Here is a 20539-nt window from a genome sequence, read left to right as displayed (position 1 = left end):
TATATATATATATATATATATATATATATATATATATATATATATATTTAAAGATTTTGTTTATTTTATATATGAGTGCTCTATCGGCATGTATATCTGTATACCAGAAGAGGGCATCAGATTCCGGTATAGATGGTTGTGAGCCATCATGTGGTTGCTGGGAATTGAACTCAGGACCTCTGGAAGAGCAGACAGTACACTTACCCTCTGAGCCATCTCTCCAGCACAGTTTTTATTCTTTTTCAAATAAAAAGGGGTCAAGGTTATTTAGTTTTAAGTTCTCTTGACATTGATAGACTTACTTATTTAGACATGATAGACATGAGTTAGCATTATGAATGCCATGACTTTTCTGTGATTATCACAATTTTATCTTAAGGGATGAGTGAGGTATACTCAAACAGCATTTGCCTAGGGCATATAAGCCCTTCTGGTAACATAAAAAAAAATTTTAATTTTATCTAAGTGTTTGATACGGGGCCTCTCCCTGAAAATGGAGCTTGCTATTTTGGCTAGACTGGCTGGCCAGTGAACACCACATCTGCTCCCCTCCACCCTGTCCCCCAGCAGCCAGTGCCAGCACATCTGGATTTTTAGATGGATGAGGGATCTGAACTCAGGTCCTCATACTTTCAAGGCAATTATTTTATCCACGGGGACACTTTCCTTGCCCCTAGATCATCATCTCTGAACATAGTTCTTTACCCTCTGAAGAATTTAGAATCATTAAAACTGTTCATTCAGAAATACAGACAGCATCCAACTTCCCAACTCCAGCACTAGGAATTCAGCTGAATAAAGAAACAGTAGCCACACAGAAGCCGAAGGTCACAGGCGCAGGCACATTTGTGATACGGTGATCTTAATGCAAGGCAAACTATCTACACTCTAAGGCTACCGGGACTCTGTAGAACTCTATTTTGTTACCATAATCAAGACGCCTAATATTTGCTCAAGTACCTTCTTATCTGGTGGCAGGAAAGAAATATTTCTGGGTTCCGAAATCCAAATTTCAAAATCCCCTCTGTATTTATTGGCAGTTTATGGGAGCTGCCAATTTTCCAGTTGCAACTATCTTCATCTTTTATATACAAAGTTGTCTGGTTTCAACTCAAAGTAATGAATGTCGTTAGGATTATATAGACTCTTTCTCACTCCTGACTCTCTTGAACAGGAGAAGAAGAACAAGTTCACACTCAGAAAGTCTCTATTTTTCAGACTCAACCCTGTGTCTCCAGTCTTATCTTGTTTTGTGCTGTTGGGGTCCTGGCTATCTTTACATGATAGATATTTCTGTGAACACTACCTGTACGTGAAAATCAACTTTATGTGAATAATATTTGTTCCTAGAGAATATAGCAAGACAGATTTGGGTAAAATATTGAATGTTCCTTTAAAGATCAACTCAGGAGGAAAGGCATTGTTCAGCACATTTTTTTCACTCCTTTCCTGCCCCTTTCTCTCATATATAACGTCATTCCCAAGGGTGAGAAACTCACAGGCTAGAAATGTAAGGCCTTCTCCGTATCTGGAAGATGATGGTGTCATGTAAAGTAAAATAGCTCTCACCAGACAGTGCAGCCTTCCTGAGTGTTCATTCCTGGGACTGTTTGCATTCTTTCCCAGTGAGCTACAGGGATAGACACAGAACCTATTTATAGCACCAAGAGGAGATACTCAACCTTTCAGTGCTGTATTAAGAACTGAAGCCGCTAGCGATTGGGTAGACTTTCTACGTTCCTCTTCCCAACAAGAGTGTGTTCCCATATAGGGAAGAGGTGACCCCGTGGCAAGCCTGGGAGTACAGAAACAGTGTGTGACATGGAAATGGAAGCAGTGGGATGGAAACCATACATGGTGAAGTGAAAAAGATGGTCTTCCTTGAGCGGCTGCTGAACTCTGCAAGGGTTATTTCAGTGACCCAAGAGAAAGCAGAGCTGGAAGCATGCTGTGGGATAATGGAAACGTATGTGTGTGACCGAATGCTCTTGAGTGCTATCTCTCAGTCTGTGACCACTCTGACTGCAGGAACTGTCCCTGGGGTGTAATAGATTCTGACCCCTGTGTGAGTGCAGATAGACTGCTCTGCCTGTTCAAAAGTGGAAGGGCAGTTCACGCCCAGCTCAGCGCTTCTTTGGGTGGATGGGATCGGAACACAGTGGTGTGACATTGAAACACTCGGAAGGCTAAGATATGAGATTAGCTTGAGTTCAAAGCCAGCCTTGGCCTCAAAGCAACACTCAGCCTTAATAAAACAACCACAAGACAGCAAAATCCACAACTTAAACTCTTCGGGGGCTGGGGAAGAACGAGACACAGAATGAAATTATCTTGTGTAATAGCGTAGACTCTTAGGCTAACACCAGAACGTTTCTTCTGGCTTCCTGTCTCCTGACCCGAGGGTAACTTTCATGGAGAAATGTTAATGAAAAGCAAAGATGACAAGTGAAATGTCTCTATAGTGTTGTTGCAGTGGTTCCAATGGTCTTTACATCTGCTGGATCTGGCTTTCCTCAAGCAACGTGGGAGAACCAGAGCCTGGGTGGTTTAGTGGCTTGCTAGTAGAATGATGGAAAGGTTCACTCATTTTGAAAGGAAGATGGTGCTGTTGTATAAAATAGACAAAGATACCGGTTTAGATGAGATGGCAGACTAGAGAAGACTTTCCTCCCCAAAACTGGCTCCAATTATTTTTACTAGTATTGAGAAGATTTCCTTGAATTTTTTAAACTTTTGATACTATGAGACCTGGACAGATTAGTGCAGCAACTTGGCTATTTAGCTGTAAAAATACAAGAAATATACTTTTTTCCTTTCTATAAAAGTGCTTATTTACATTGGCGCGTTGAGCTCTCCTTTAGAAGAAGCCATGTCCTACAGCTCTCCCTGTGACCACACAGGAGTGTGGACAGTGGTACTTCTCACTGGCTCTGTCTATACCAGGCTTAAGAGAAAGGGACCTTTCTTTCACTTAACCCAACAAAGACATCAGATCTACATTAGAAAGCTGTTGGCCACTTTCTAACGCTGTTACAAAGGTGAGGCCTCAGACTCATCTTCCTAGTCTCTCTTGTCAAGCCTTTGACCTAGCAAGCAACTACATACTGAAGAAGGTAAAATTCCCATCAAAAATGGGATTCTCATGAGTGCTTACCTTAGATTTTATAGAGTAAACCAAACAAAATAATGTACAAGGGTGTGTTTTGATGTACTTCCAACTGTCAATACCAAATAGCATTAGGTATTACTTTAGAGACCTAAATGTGAACGAGCAAAGCATGGTGATACATGCCTGTAATTCCAGCAACAGGGATGAAGACACTGAGTTCCAAATCTAGTCTAGACTGTATAGTGAATACCAAGCTAGCTGGGATTACATAGAAAGACCTTGTCAGAAGCAAGCGAAAAAGCAGTTCATCAGTCTGAGAACACACAATGGGGTTAAAACCAAAAGTGTTCAAATGTGTGTTCTGCTGATGACACTACCAGCTGTACCCAGATTCCACGAGGGGTGTTCACTAGCTCAAGAACCCTCTCTACCCTATAAGAGGTATAAATATTATTACTGTCATATTTTTAATTAATTTTTTATATAAATCACAGGTTATTTACTTTGTATCCCAGCCTTAGCCCCCTCCCTCCTTCCCTCCCAATCCCACCCTCCCTCTCTCATCTCCTCCCTGCCCCTTTCCAAGTCCACTAATAGGGGAGGACCTCCTCCCCTTCCATCTGACCCTAGCTCATCAAGTCTCTTCAGGCCTGGTTGCAATGTCTTCTTCTGTAGCCTAGCAAGGCTGCTCCTGTCATTTTTAAAGTGAAAAGAAAGTCTTTAAAAAGACCTATAAAAATCTAAAATACATATTTTTGACCATTGGGTTCTATTACCAGAATTAACACTGATTTTTGTCATTTTTCCAACAAAACAATTGAACAGATGACTTTATAACTCCATTGGTCACGTCATGTGCTAAGATTATTAGGTTGTGTGTGTTCGTGTGTCTGTGTGTGTATGTGCAGTGTGTGTGTGGTGTGATAGACTTCTTTCCCTGGAACCACAAGCCCAAATAAATTCATCCTCCTACAAGTTATCTCAGTATTTTACCACAACAATAAAACAATGATCAAAACACAGTCTCCTGAAATAGTGCCACGGAGTGCAGAACAAATATTTAAAACATAAACTTGTGGGGTCATTCCAGATTCAACCCATAACAATACTTATAAACGCAATTACATACATACAACTAAAAGGTCACCTGTCAGAGTACCATGTTCCATTGAGCCATTTTGCAGAAAAGCAGAAGAGGCAGATGGGAAGCTGAACTGACTAAAGGAAAATATCAGGGTATTGGGTCTACTCAACAGGAAGTAATGTACAAAGGCATGCACCAGGCAGTCAAGTGCACACACTGAGTCAGAAGCCAAAGGCAGGGGGACCGGGAATTCAAGGCTGTCTTGAGTGACTTGACTAGACGCCATCTCCAGACCAAACCCAGAAGACAAAACTAAGCATGTTGCAGAGATTTATCAGTGGAACAAGCTCCCGTGGTGTGGGTGGTTTTACAGTAGCACATCTGCACATCTCTCCACAGTGTTTGTCCCTTCCAGGCACTGATGGGGTGTGGCTGAAGGCACGGACAGAGCTCAGTGAATTCAGTGGGACTCACACTGAGGAAGCTTGACAGATCACCTGACTACAGTTTTCTTTCTTGTCATCTTCCTCTCCATTTTCCTTACAGGGATGACAAAGGATAAAACCTTTTCTTTCTCTACTTCCCTAGACTCAGAATTGAGAGTGGAATCTAGATGCATATATAGCCTCTAAAGAACACCATGCTGAAAAGATGCTCCTTACCATCTAAAACAGAACAATAAATCTGTACAATGAATAATATCTCTTAAAGATAACCCTTTACTCTGTGATATCTTACTTTAGCACACTAGTGACTTTCGTTTTTCGGCCTCAGTTTGCTAGAGTAAAGGCCAAATGAGTTAAGAAAGCCTAGCTAGTTCTGCAAAATAAACATTCACTTCTGAGCTGCGATGTTGTTTGCCTCGGATTAATGCCATGTGCAATTTTGTTGTCAGGTATCATATCACCCTTCAGAGAGGCCTTCCTATTCACCTAGAAGCAGCCCTATTGTCTTCCATTGCAGACACATCTTTCTAAATATAGCCATTGGAGGACAGAGACAGGCAGGTCTTGGGGCCTTGATGGCCAGCCAGCTCAGACATCTGCACACACATACACACATGTACACACAAAAATAAATGAGTGAATAAATAATTTTTAAAAACCTCTGTTCTAGAAGGTAAGATTGTGAAAGGATGAGAACGGTAGACAGGATAGTAATTTCCCATAGGTACCAATTAAAAATCTACAATAGATAGGTGCACATTTATTTTAAATTAGATTTAAAAAATTACAACACAAGGGAAGTGATGGGTTTTTTGTTTGTTTTGTTCTGTTTTGTTTTGTTTTTTAGTATCTTCTTAGTAGAAAGCATAAAGCTTTATTTATTCATTCAGAGAGAATGACAATGCTTTTAAGCTAAAGTTCCAGACAGGTGTGGCTTATATCTGTAATCCCAATATATTGGAAGCTGGGGTGGGAGGATTGCTGTTGAGCTCAAGCCTAGCCTGGACTACATAGTGAAAAGCCTACATCAGAAAGCTGAAAGCAGAAGCAAAAATAGCAGTTGATGAGGCCGCTGATTTCAGAAACTGCAGGGAACTGGGAAAGACCCAACCAAGAAATCAAACAAGGAAAATGATAAAGAAATTTCTGCTCGGCCTCAGTTTTAACAGTGCTTCAAATGAACAGAATCATTACAAGTTAGGTTAGTTATATAAAAAGATTAACAGGAAGTTACTGGGAGTCAATCTTAGTTTTGTTAAATTAATTTAGTGACTTCCTTCTCTGTTTTCCCTTGCTTCTGCTTTGTATGCATGGCTCCCTTCCCTCCTAATTTACCTCCTGGCCTGATGTTATTTTTACTTTTCTGGGTAAGAGGTTCAAAAGCAGTTTCATGAATAATGAATAAAAGCCTGAAAATTACTTGTTTTCTGACAATTTGTATGGCGTTGCACACTGCCAATCGCCTTGGTCTTGGTTATGAGCTAGAATGTTGTTTGTTTAGATCCTAATCATAAATTAGCATAATTACCCCCGGAATATTAAGTTTGTGTGAGTGTGTGTGTGTGTGTGTGTGTGTGTGTGTGTGTGTGTGAAAGAGACAGACAGACAGACGGGCAGAGATTGAAAGAACACCGAAAATAGTCTTCAGAAAAACATATCTGACTTTCTCCATTAAAGCCATAGAATAGAGATTATACTACAATGAGGATACCATTTTCCCAATTGCTCTATTTGTTGTCTGGGAAATGGATTCTACCTGTAATATTGAGGATTCAGCTATCATATCTAAACACAAGCCAGGTCCTCAAGTAAACTCTACGCAATGTCTGCGTGTACTAGTCCTTCCCAGGCCCAGGCTTGCTTTGAGCCAGGCCCTCCTTCACATTTAAAATTTACTCCCATTGAATCAATACCCAATACCCATACTAGACTTCAGTACTCAAGGGAGTGTCCATAGGGGGCATAATAGGATCCAGAATGAGATGTTATTAGCATATTTACCTATGCTAAAATAAACTTGCTTTGAAAATCAAGCAAAAAGATGTTATTATATAGTAAGTCCAAATCCAGAGCGGGGATCAGTTTCAGCCAGCATTGCTTATTCTTGGGAGACATGGAAGTAGTTATTTTCCCCAAGTCCACTGCTGTTTTGTTGTTTAATACTGCCTTTCTCCATTCTCACTTTTGCATTGTCTAATTCCCAATGACTCCAGGAAAGCATGGATTTCCATATTGATTCTACTGATTTTATTGAGGGCAGTTCTCAGGCCCTTGTGCTCCTGAGTTTTGGCCACACAACATGTATGAACTATCAAGCAAACTAAATGTAATATATGCTAGAATTGTGAGAGTAGAGTTGCAGTTGATTAGTTGATATAATGTTATTTTCCTAACATTTTCAGTTAAGCATCGATTGATTTCCATTTTGAACCTTTATTTTGTAGTTTAGAGGCTACTCTTTTTTATGCTTTTTAATTAAATTTTTAGTTTTTAATATTAGTTACAGTTTATTAACTTTGTATCCCAGCTGTATCCTGTTCCCTCATTCCCTCCCAATCCCACCCTCCCTCAGCTTCTCCCTAGCCCTTTCCAAGTCCACTGATAGAGGAGGACCTCCTCCCCTCTCATCTGACCCTAGCTTATCAGGTATCTTCAGGCCGGGTTGCAAAGTCCTCCTCTGTGACCTAGCAGAGCTGCTCCTCCTCGGGTGGCAGGGGGAGGTCAAAGAGCCAGCCATTGAGTTCATGTCAGAAATAATCCATGTTCCCCTTACTAGGGTACCCACTTGGATACTGAGATACCATGGGTTACATCCCAGCAGAGGTTCTAGGTTATAACCATACATGGTCCTTGGTTGGAGATAGTCTCACAAAAGACCCCTGTGCCCAAATATATTGGTCCGTGTGGAGCTCCTGTCCTCTCCAGGTCATACTAACTTCTCCTTCTTTCATACGATTCCCTGTACTCTGTGGAAGGTTTGGTTATAAGTCTCAGTATCTGCTTTGATACACTGCTAGGTAGTCTTTCAGAGGCCCTCTGTGGTAGGCTCCTGTCCTGTTACTTTTTTTTTCCTACTTCCAATGTCCATCCCATTTGTCTTTCTAAATGAGGATTGATCATCTTACCTAGGGTCCTCTTTCTTGTTTAGTTTCTTTAGATGTACAGATTTTAGTATGTTTATCTTATCTTATCTTATAGGTCTAGTATCCACTTATAAGTGAGTATATACCGTGTGTGTCTTTCTGCTTCTAGGATACCTCACTCAAGATGATCTTTTCCAGATCCCACCATTTGTCTGCAAATTTCATGATTTCCTTGTTTTTAATTGCTGAGTAGTATTTCCATTGTGTAAAAGTACCACAATTTCTGTATCCATTCCTCCGTTGATGGACATCTGGGTTGTTTCCAGGTTCTGGCTATTACGAATAAAGCTGCTACAAACATGGTTGAGCAAATGTCCTTGCTATGTACTTGAGCATCTTTTGGATATATGCCTAGGATTGGTATGGCTGGATCTTGAGGAAGCACTATTCCTAATTGTCTAAGAAAGCGCCAGACTGATTTCCAGAGTGGTTGTACAAGTTTACATTCAGCAATGGAGAAGGGTTCCCTTTTCTCCACAACCTCTCCAGCACGTGTTGTCACTTGCATTTTTGATCTTAGCCATTCTGATGGGTGTAAGGTGAAATCTCAGGATCGTTTTGATTTGCATCTCTCTGATGGCTAAGGACATTAGCATCTCTTTAAGTGTTTCTCTGCCATTCCATATTCCTCTACAGAGAATTCTCTGTTTAGCTCTGTACCCCATTTTTTTAATTGAATTACTTGATTTATTGCTTTTTAACTTCTTTAGTTCTTTTTATATTCTGGATATCAGTCCTCTGTCAGATATAGGGCTGGTGAAGATCCTTTCCCAGTCTGTAGGCTGTTGTTTTGTTCTGACAACAATGTCTTTTGTTTTACAGAAGCTTTTCAGTTTCATGAGGTGCCATTTATTGATTGTTGATCTTAGAACCTGTGCTGTTGGTGTTCCGTTCAGGAAGTTGTCTCCTGTGCTAATGAGTTCTAGGCTCTTCCCCACTTTTTCTCCTAACTGACTTAGTGTATCTGGTTTTATATTGAGGTCTTTGATCCACTTGGACTTTAGTTTTGTGCAGGGTGATAAATATGGACCTACTTTCATTTTTCTGCATGTAGACATCCAGTTGGACCAGCACCATTTGTTGAAGATGCTGTCTTTTTTCTGTTGAATGGTTTTGGCTTCTTTGTCAAAAATCGAGTATTCATAGATGTGTGCATTTATTTCTGGGTCCTCTATTTGGTTCCATTGATCCTTCTTTCTGTTTCTATGCCAATACCATGTGGTTTTTATTAGTATTGCTCTGTAGTACAACTTGAGATCAGGGATGGAGATACCTCCAGATGATCTGTTGTTATACAGGATCGTTTTGGAAATTCTGGGCTTTTTGTTTCTCCATATGAAGCTGAGAATTTTTCTTTCAAGTTCTGTAAAGAATTGTGTTGGTATTTTGATGGAAATTGCATTGAATCTTTAGATTGCTTTTGGCGGGATAGACATGTTCACTGTTAATCCTACCAATCCATGAGCATGGGAGATCTTCTGATCTCTTCTTCAATTTTTTTTTTCTTCAGAGACTTGAAGTTTTTTTCAAAAAGGTCTCTCTCTCACTTGCTTAGTTAGAGTCACCCCAAGGTAGTTTATTTTATTATTGGCTGTTGGGAAGGGTTTTGTTACCCTGATTTCTTTCTCGGCCCTTTTGTCTTTGGTATACAGGAGGGCTTCTAATTTTTTTAGTTGATTTCTTTATATTTTAATAATTTTTGTAGACATTAAACAATCTCAGAGCTCATTGGCACTGTTGTCTAATGACTAATGGGGTTAAAAGGCCTTGATCATACTTTAATGGTAGGGTACATTTTAAAACATAGACATTTAAAATGAATTGCCTTTACAGTAAATGCAAGGTCGTGTGGACTGTGTGTGTGTATGTGTGTGGAAGAGAGAGACCAACTGCTTTCCTAAGTTTTCTATCTCTACAAATTTTGGAGAAAAAAATTTCATATTTCTTCATATAGGATTTTATTTTCACATTTGATATTTCAAGGTGAAAGTTTAAAACTTCATCTTCAGAGGCAGTTTCTACAGGTTATCGGTCATTTGTCACTTTCTCTCAGATCATTCCTTTCAAATGTCAGGGCCCAACATTTAGTTTCCAAAGCATTTTACTGGATAGGGATGCCCCACCCCTGCAGTACAGTAGATCACAAGTTCCATGATGGTGCACTCTGGAAATGACACATCAAGCAACTGCAGTCTACCGTGGAAAGAAATAATGGTACTAATAAAAAGAAACCCAAACACATCCTTCTTAAAACAGGGGCACGGCCAGTTCACCACCCTGGGAATTGGTCACATCCTTCAAAGTTGGCAAGCATTTTGGTGAAGTCTAAAACTGTTCTCTGGTTAGGTAGGAAATGTCTTCTATGTGCAATCTTGGTAAACCTCCATCTCTAAGCTGAAAGGGACAAAAAAATAGTTTCCTTTTATGATCCCGTTCCATGAGTCTGCTTGTCAACCAGATGCAATTCTCCTCCACATTTTCTCAGGCAGAAGAAAGAAAATTCAGCCAGTGCAGCCATTCCACAAGGAGAGTCAGGTCCATAGTGGCAAACTAGAAAGAGTCCTATGTTCATATACAGGAATACAGATATCTACATCATTTAGCCAAGACGTGGCTTTCACATACAGTGCTTCTGGTCTAAGTCATTATAATTAATTCCAGAATGAATCAAAAAGACATGAAGAAGATATTAATGAAAGGTTTATTTACCATTTTTGTCTCATAAGATACTGCAGGCAAACATGAATGCTGTTCTTTTCTATGTACATTGCCTTTAGAAAAAAGATTTCTACTTGATACATTCATGGTCCTCTGTCTGGGATTGCATGCAAAGTCATGTCCCTCTTATTTAGAAAATGTGAATATAGTATTGCAGTACAAAGCTCTGGTCACAGTGTCTACTTTCAGAGGGTGGCATTGAATTCCCAGTGGTAGGAATGTTCTGGAATGCTGGCAAAGGAGCAGAAAACAGTGTCCTCCCCACACATTTAGAAAAATAAAGGTTCGGAGAACATGGCGTACTGCTTATTAAAGGCTTTGCAAAACACCACACCTCAGTAAACATGCCCAAGAGGCAGAGGAAACGCTGGCTCATGCTGCACGCCAGTGTCTTGAGCTCTGGCGTTAGTGAACCTGACAATAGCGCGCACTCAACGCCGGCGTGGAAGGTGAGAGCCCAGGCCACACGGTGACTCTTTAAACAAGCCCAGAGGCCTGTCTAAGCCCTTGCTGTGGGTCTGTTGTCCTAAGTGATGTTTGGGGCTTGGTGGTGACTCTGGTGGGTAAACAAGTCTCTTCCTGCTGTCGACTCTCAACAACTTCCTTTTTCTTCAACCCCTGATTGGTCTCTCGGTTCCCTCTGCATGCTCTGATCTAAATCCAGCTGTCTCTTAGTCCAGTTCATTTCCTTAGAAGGTTTGCAGAAGCTGACGTTACCACTCTCATGGACAGGGAGCAAGGGAAATCCAGTGTTCAGCTTGTGATAGAGTAGCTTGCCAACTGGCTTGCTCTGTACCCAAGCAACGCAGAGAACTATGGAGGTGACACGTCACTATCTGAGGAGAGGAGCCATGTGAGCCCCTATGGCTTAACGCCCTGCTTACTGAAACTGAAGAGCTCTTTTGTGTGCATGCTTATACCCTCGTTGGCTTGTCTTTTTGTTAGAGAACATATTTAGGGTTGTTTTTACAGTAAGTCTTAGTAGCAGCTAGCACATGAATCCTTGCTCTACTCGCTTTTCTCCTTTTCTAGTGTGTTTTTAAGTGATTTTTATGTTTTTGATTTCCATAGAAACTTCAGTGTCAGTATCTAGAACTTCTGTGGACCTCTTTGGTCTTCTGTATTTCGTGCATTTATATTGTCAAAATAATTCACTGGCTCACTATTGTCAGAGGATAAAGTCCAACTTTTGAAAATAAATTTTTAAAATGTGTATGTGAGAGAGATAGAGAGGCAGACAGACAAACAGATATACACAGAGAGCAAGAGCTACAGAGACAGACACACATGCGCACATGCACGTGCGCGCGCGCACGCGCACACACACACACACAGACTGCATGAGCATGCATTAAGGGTATCAGATTTCCTGAGCCTGGAGTTACAGGTGGTTGTGAGTTCCAGGAACCAAACACATGTCCTCTCCAAAAGCTGTAAATTATCTTCCTGTTGAGCTGTCTCTAGAATCTGTGTCACGGTGTGTTCATTTATTTGACTTCTATGAGCACCGTAGCGATAGACGTCTGTATGAGTCTTGGATGTGCTGATAGTTGCTTTCAGAATATGCTGATACACGTCTTGTGAACATTTCAAAATTGTTCTTGTCTATTTTTTCTGGTTTTTGGTTAATTTGGTTTTCACTGCGAACAGTGCTGTTTGTTTCCAGAGGAGGCTCTTCTCGTTGCCTACAATCCCTTCTCTCCCAGTGTGAATCCTGTTCTGTACTCATTGCTGTGACTGTCTGTCCTCTTCCTGGGATCTCATCTCATTCCATTAACTCGGCCAACTCCCAGCGCTGTGAAAATATATAATCACGTATAAAATATATCCGCTAGTTCTTTCCTTCCAGAATATTTCTGAGTCTCCACCCTTAGGATTACTTCCCTGCCCTTCGTCTCCACCTTAGAGTTGACCTCACTCTGTCAAGGCTTTCTTTTCTCTATGTCTGCTTCAGCTTGTGTGTCATTTTAAGACCACATTGCATGATTTCCCATCTTTGCTAAGGATTCAGGTCACTGAACATTGACAGTGGCCTTCGTGCTAAATGACTTTTTCCCCAGATCAGATACTGACCACTTGCAGTCATGTTTGTCTGCCTGTGGCAGCTGTTCCTAAGTTTGCTCCACAATGATGGAATTATATTGTCTATGATCAGCAACATAGGAGATGTTATGCTAAACGTCCCTGGGCTTCTGAGAATGTGTAGAAGTCCGGGAGGAATCGCTTCCTTTGAAAACAACTTCCCTTTTTTAGTCTTCCCATGCAATTTTGGTCTTAATTTCACAAAACCCAGTCTAAATCAGCTGCTCTTCCAGAGCTTGTGAGCTCTTGGTACAAGCGGAAGCTCTTCCTGAGAAATGCACAGGAGCTTTGTCACTTTGAATACTGCTATATGTGGGGGAGATTCTTTAAACACTTCTCTACATTTTCAGATCTATGCATGTGTGCCTGTGTGTCTGTGTGGACACAAGTACTTGTGCCTGAGGAGGTCAGAACCGTCCTAGTCCCAGGAGCGGCGTTAAAGGCGATTCTGAGCCTTCCCATATGGGTGCTGAGAATGGAACTGGGTCCCCAGGAAGAGTGGCAAGTGCTCTTAGCCATGGAACTATCTCTTAGGCCTCATCAAATAAGGTTTTTTTTTGGGTAGAGTCTTGCTATAGAACCCAGGCTGGCGTTCCACACACCCCCTGCTCTTCCCAGCCTCCACCTCTAAGCGATCACAGGCTCTACCCCTGTGCTTAGCATACTTTTGAATGGAAATGAAATGTCCATCTTAGCCTCTTAGTCTTCCCACATCTAAATGGCATCCAGAATGTGTTAAGCATCACTCTGAATCATGTAGGTTATAAATACAATATTTTATCAGTGCTGGTGGGCTGGACTGAAATCCTACAGAGAGGGAGGAGAAGAGTCTTTTTGATTACATCAAAGAAAATGTAACCTAATTCCTTCCGTGTGGTAAGGCTACACACACACCCTGTGTCCGTCTGCGCATAAACACAGAGGAAGCAATGCATTGTGACACAGTCAGAAGTAACCGTTCCTTGTTGTCTGACTGAATCCACACCCCCCACCCCCAACCCCCAGAGGGCTCCTTTGGAATGTTTGCTTCAGAATGGATGGCTGTTCTGCTTAAATGAGGAGAGACTTTTCTACAGGAGGCTGCCAAGGTTAAAACATTTAATTAGTTCCCAATTTAGACAGCCAGACTGATCAGTCAGGCTGTGTTCTGAAGCCTGAGTTTGTACATTCCTTGGGACTGGTAAGTGAGGTTTGGCCAGCGGATGTGGTCAACTGTGAATGGTTTGTATGCAGTGCACACCAGAGAACAGACTTTTCTCTAGTCCCGCAGAGCTAAAGAGGGGTTAGGGGAATGAGAGCACAGCAAAGGCCTTTCTGTCTCTCCTCACTCACTAGTAAAGATACTTTAGTCTGAAAAGTCAGAAACTAAGAATGATACATGGAACTGAGGGGTGCGGCAGTCTGAGCTAAGTCTATAAAATTGTTCTCGTTTTCAAGTTAATCTTAATGCGGGCCGTAACCTCAGACACACTGAATATTCACGACACATGTTTTAGTTAATATTGCCCAAATAAATTACTATGCTAAAATGTGTATCTGTGTTGTACCTCTGGAGAAAAAAATCCAGTCTTTAATTAAGCTAAACTTCTGCTTTATTTCTATATCATAGGTCAAATCTCTTTAATTTACCTCTACGTGGTAGAAATCTATTGCCCCAATTCTATACTGTAGTTAAAAATTAGCCTGAGGAGTTGATGGGGTTTTTCTAGAGAAGGTCCCTGAAGTTCCTTCAGCGAGGGTCTCTCGTGGAATCTAGGCACTGGCTGATTCTTTCCATGAAACTCTTTCTCCTTCAGAGAACTCTGGCTTTTCCTGCCAGCTCTCTAGTTCTGGTGTCTTAGGCACTCGAAGTGGCAAATAGCAGGTATGTCCGTGCCATTTTACATAATCACATCCTTTCATCTTTTCACTTATCCTCTTCACCTCATTCATCAAAATGCCCTCATTCCATGCTCATCTCTACTATAACAACATATGTTATTTCTTCAGAAAGGCTTCTCTAAAGTTCCTGTTGGGCTAATGGCCTTCCATCTAAGTTCTCTTTAACATCACGATCAACAAGCACAGTGCCTGCTATAGCAGACTCTATTAACATATAATATCACAGTCAAGGCAACTATCTTTACAGTGTCTCAGCTTGTGAGAAAGTCATACAGGAGATAAAGGACTCTGTCATTCACATGACTCATATTAATAGTCTCAGTGTTCAGCCGGAACTCTGCACAAAATACTAAAAAAAAATGTTTAATGACAATATGATAACAGACCTAATGGGAAACTTTTTTCTTATCTTCAAAACAACTAGATTTGGGTTTCATCCAAAGGACAATACAATTGCTTTGAAATATTTCCCCATGTCAGAATTCCCCAAGATGCTGAAGCCAAGAGTTGACAGATGAAGTTGTATTGCCATGGTATGCTAGCGTGTATCACTTTACTCTCTCTGCCTCGGGTGCTTCAGCTGGGGAGAGAGAAAGAGTTGTTGAGTTATAAAGGACTTCCTGATGATGGATTCCAGTGCTTCTCTGAGCTTCAGGAAACTAATTGATATGAGCTGATAAAACATTACATTGTGGTGAAATTTTCATTAGTTTTGATAATGCCAAAGCTCTATGGAAAGGAATCAGAACAGAAACAAAAGATAAAAAGGCGGTTCACTGAGAGGTATATTCTTTGCAGATTCATGATCTCAGTGCATAGAAACTAAAGCAATGAAGATAAAAAATATACATGTAGGCCAAATAACATATGATTGTTTTAATGAATGGATTGTATTCAGGGAGAGAGAACTTTTGTAAAGTAAACCTTGTACTTTTTAAACTTTTAATTAATTAAAATATAATTACATAATTTCCCCCTGCTCTCCATCCTCTCTTCTATAACTCTTCCCAAATTCATCAATGATCTGTTTTTCAATTGTTGCTGTTGCATATACATATAAATAAATAAATACGGTAAATATAACGTTCATTGTCACCTGCATGAATATGCTTCTAGGCTTGACTGCTTGTTATTGGATAGCCAATCAGAAAGCCTCATATCCGGGGAAGACTAATTTTCCCTCTCTTAGTAGCTATTAATTGCTCATAGATGTTCATTTAGGGGTGGTACCCTATCATGTTTCTCCCATTGACCTTGCAGTGTCAACTTATGTGAGAGTTATTCAGTTCTTGTTTAGGCAGCCATGTTGTGATTTCATCACTGTAGCTTCCAAGTCGTCTCACAGCAAGCTTCCTGTTCCTCTGACTCCTACTTACTCCATTTCCTCTCCCATATTCCCTGAACATTAGGTGCAGTAATATATATATATTATACATATATATATATATATATTCACTGGAGGTGGAACACGGTCAAGTGTTCTCTGCATTTTGACTAGTTAAGACTTTCAGTCATTGTCTCCTGTTACAAAAATAAATAAGTAAATAAAAAGCTTATTTAATGATTAGTGACAGCTATAGTTAATCTGTGGGGGCTAAGAACAAGTGTTTGGACTGCAATTAGGAATTGCACTGGTTTAGAAAAATGGCAGGAGTAGGTTCTCCTGCGAGACCCATGACCTTGCTAGCTATATGCAGTAGGCTGTTTATCATATGAGTCCCTCATGAAGCAAGTGGAATTTGACTCCAATTTAGACAACTGTTGGTTACTGCCAAGATGCGAGTGGCATTATTGCACCTTCAGCAACAGTTGAAGTAGAGGTTCTGCATGAATTTGGGAGGGGCTATGGAAGAGATAGGATGGAGGAGAGGCGGAAATGATGTGATTATATTTTAATTAATTAAAAATTTAATTATATGCAAGGCAGAGCTTGCCATTCTGGTCATTGTTGGGCTTCTTGGCATCACAGCTGTTTAGGACTGCTGATTGCTCCTATCGCTTAGCAGCTTACATAACACTTTCCTGTACTATAAAAGCTAGTCTTTGGAAAGGAGGCTTTTAAGTCAGTTCTACCTCCAATCTTTCAAGTCCAAACTGTGTGGCATCTTCAGCAAAAGAGACTTACCTTCAACCTCACGGAGGCAACCAGGGGCAATAGCAATAGACTATATTGTTTTGAGAATCTTTTGGACTCCCCTGACCAACAACTCAGTCGGGATTTAATTGGGAATGAATACTTCTGCTGAGAGTAAAAGATAACATTCTTGGGAGGCTTTTTGAGATATTTTAGCTGCTGTTTCAAAAATTAATATGAATGAAAATGAGAAGTCTTTATCTAAGGGAAACTCATACCTCTGAATATATATATATATATATATATTTTAAAATACTTTGGAAATGTGTTTCTTTGTTCTTAGTCATTCCATTAAACAGTAAGAATTTTGTTCCTTTGGATCTTAGTAACACTCTTATCAGGTATCTAAAGAGCCCTGGAAACTTTGTCCTCCCAAACAAGAAACATGGTGGGGGGGAAGGTAACTGTTAAACCCCAAAGCAAAATACTCTGTAGCATTACCAAACACAGATACTTCTGAGGAATAAACTTCCAGGAGAACCTAGGACCTGAGAAGGATAAGCCACTAAGGCGATGTCCTATATTGTGTAAGAGAGGGGACTAAGCAAACTGTCACATTCTAGCAACCTTGGTTTTACGGATAACAATGATGGGTTGTCCCTCTCTGAAGCAGGCAATGCTGGTGTTCTCCCTTCCCTGGGAAGCACAACGGCTCATAGAGCAGGAATATCCTTGCAGAAGCTTGAAGACAGTGACATCACTAACCAGGTCTCTTTAATATGCATAGGAAAAAAAATATTTGCTGGTATCAACCACTGCAAGCTTCCACGAATCTGTTAAGTCGCAGGATTCTGGGACAAGTTGCTTTGGTAATTTGCACTCACACACTGTGACTACTCAAGCTTTTCATGTGTCAAGCTTAAAAATAAGACAGGCAAATAGAATATTAACTGACCTCTGCTGCACTCTACTGCATTCTCCTAGGTTAAAACTATGATAAACTCGTTCTGATACACTACCCACTGGTCACACAGGACAGAAGTAGTGATTGCATATTACCCATCCTTTTGAGAAATTGATATAGCTTCAAAAATTTATGAAAAATATGCGATTCAGCTATATATATATATAGCAAAAATAAACATATGGCCTCCTCTTATCTTGGCGACTAACGTAAATGCTGGGTTTTAATGATACGCTAAGTCTGGTATGGTGGCGCAAGCCCGTGTTTCAAGCACTAGGAAGGCAGAGGCAGGAGAATTGTTGGTTTGAGGCTAGCCTGGGCTACTGAAAATCTAACCTATCTAAAATAAATAAGTAAATAAGTAAAAAAAATAAAATAAAATAAAAAGGGCATGGTGGGTAGAGGCTCGCTGACAAGCCTGATATCTGAGTTTGATTGCTTGTGCCCGCGTGGTGGAAGGAGAGAACTGACCCCTGAAAGCCGTGCTCTGACTTCTGCATGTACATCATGTAGCTCCTGTCCAGACGATCTGATGAGCCTCCGTGAGCACCAGGCATACGTTTGGTGCATGCACATACAGTCAGGCAGACATTCAAAGGCGTAAAAATAAATCCGCTTTCAAGAAAGCTAGGACTGATTGACTGTGGATAGAACAACTACAGAAAGGAGTGTCCTTATCTACCTGACAGGGTCTCTGAAGTTCTCCTCCCCTTCCCTACTGGGGTTAGAGGCAGCTGTGATCCAGCACATGAGTCCTGGGAAGAGCAGTGGGCAAGCTCAGACACCGAGCCATCTTTCCAGCCCCAGGCAATGTATTCCTAAAGGTTGGATGCAGTGTGGGATTGTAAAATGTATCGATAAAGTTTCACTATCTTACTTTAAACTCCATTGCTCTATATTGATCTTTCAGTTGTAGAATTATATGCTGATCTTTTGAACTAAAGATATTTAAAGTGACCAGTGAGTTGACTCAGTTAAGGGTGCTTTCTATTAAGCCTGTCTCCTGAGTTTGATACCCAGGAACCACATAGTAAAAGAGAGAGAGAGAGAGAAAGAGAAGAGAGAGAGAGAGAACTGACTCCAACAGAAATATCTTGTTATTTGACCTCCATAATATGCTGTGGTACAGGCATGCCTCTCTCCTCCAAATGAGAAAAATAGATGTTTTACGCACACACACAACACACACACACACACCTTATCCACAGTTTCAAACTGTGTGTCACGGTACATGCCTATAATGCCAGTACTCGGGAAGCAAAGAGAACAGGATCACAGTACATTTGAACCCAGCCCTGGATGAAACAGTAAATCCAAGGCCAGCTGGGAAGCACAGGAAAAATAATAAAAAAAGAAAAAAATGAAAATGAAAAAAAAATCATTGCCAGCTTATCACAGTCTTACTGTGATGCAAGGCTGTGAGACTGGGAAAGTTTGTTCACTTTTGTCCTAATTTCTCCTTTTCTCTCATTTCATCACTGGTTCCCAAAGCTTCAGTTGTTCTTCTCGAAAAAAGTAGAATCACTTCATTGTATTTGGGATGTTGTGTAGTGAAAACGCCAGTCAGTTCAGTCTTGACACCACCACCACCACCACCAAATCAACAAAATACTTTTCCCCGTGAGCTAACTGCTGCATCACAGCATAATTGCCTCATGGGCACCTCCCATTTCATCAGGAAGAACCTAAAAACACTTCATGTACAGATGTAGGGCTCAATAAAGTCATTTCTGCTGCTTCATTAAAATCTTTCTAAACTGATGAGTAGCACATACCTGCCATCCCAACATTTAGGAAGCTAAAGCAAGAAGGGCAAAGTTTTGAGGCCAGTCTGGCTTACTGCCACTGAGGCACCAACTCCTAGTAATGGCACTGAGACTTTTAGTTATAAATGCTTAAGGCCTTTGTCTATGCTGGTGCCCAACTTACTTCTACAACTCAAACTAACCCGTTTACTCCAATCTACCTTCTCCTGAGTCACTTGTCACCTCTCTTCAGTCCTCATAGTTCTGACCTCCTCTCCCCCCCACACAAAATCTCCCACTTCTCTCCTTTGCTGCCTTCTTCTCTCCACAAGTCCCACCTATCTCCTCCTGTCTAGCTATTGGCCAGTCAGCTCTTTATTTTAACCAATCAGAAAAAGGCTTAGGCAGGTAAGGAAGGGCAGAAAAAAAAATCTTACAAAAAGATTTGCCCAACAGCATAGCGAGATTACAAAAATCTCTAAATGCAACTAGATTTAAAAAAAAAAAAACTTTAAGGTTGTAGCAGTGGGAATCTGGTGACCCTAAACCGTTATGGGGGAGGTGGTTGACAATTTGGGCAGAGCTACAAACCTTTCAGCCTTGTTGCCTTTGCACGGAAGCATATCTTGTATAGCATACCTTCGAGACTAAAACTGTCCATCTTACAGGAAAGCTTGTTAAGACACAGAATGTTCCAAGGGGAGTTGAAAACGTCCCACACTCCAGAGAAAACTCCATAAGCTCAGGAAGTTCCTAAAACTGAACAGATATTCTGGGCCTCTCTCCCCAGGTCTAGATTAAATAAACTGCAAACAAAACAAAACTGTCTAGACGAATCAGAGGTAAGCTGAGCTGCTTGGAAAAGGCTCAGACTTACTGATTTCCCCCGCAAAGGACATTCTCCAACCTGTTGAGCTGCCTGACAGGGTGCTCCAGGTTCGCAGCTTTCTTGAGTTGTCTGTCACCAGTGCTGGGTGGGCTTCTGTTAATGCCCTTTGAGTCATTTATGATCCTTTAAGTAACCCCTAATGCCCCTAACACAGTAACTAATACTGTATGTGCGCTAATCCTGTATGTTACCTAATAAAACCCATAGCTTTGCCAAGGATTTGGTGGTATCTGTACTAGGTCTGTTGTTGTCCCCTATGTGGGAAGAGTAGATATTTGCTCATGTCTCCCGAGAAATAGTCTCACACAATACTACCAAAAAGCTAGACTGAAGCTTACAGCAAAGACAAGTCAGCTCTCTGTGTTGTACCAAAAGAGGCCATTTATTTAGGTGGGCCCAGTGAA

The sequence above is a fragment of the Psammomys obesus genome, unplaced genomic scaffold, assembly GCF_907164565.1.
Source record: "Psammomys obesus unplaced genomic scaffold, mPsaObe1.curated_primary_1811, whole genome shotgun sequence".
Taxonomy (NCBI): domain Eukaryota; kingdom Metazoa; phylum Chordata; class Mammalia; order Rodentia; family Muridae; genus Psammomys; species Psammomys obesus.
Note: the sequence above shows the minus strand (reverse complement) of the source record.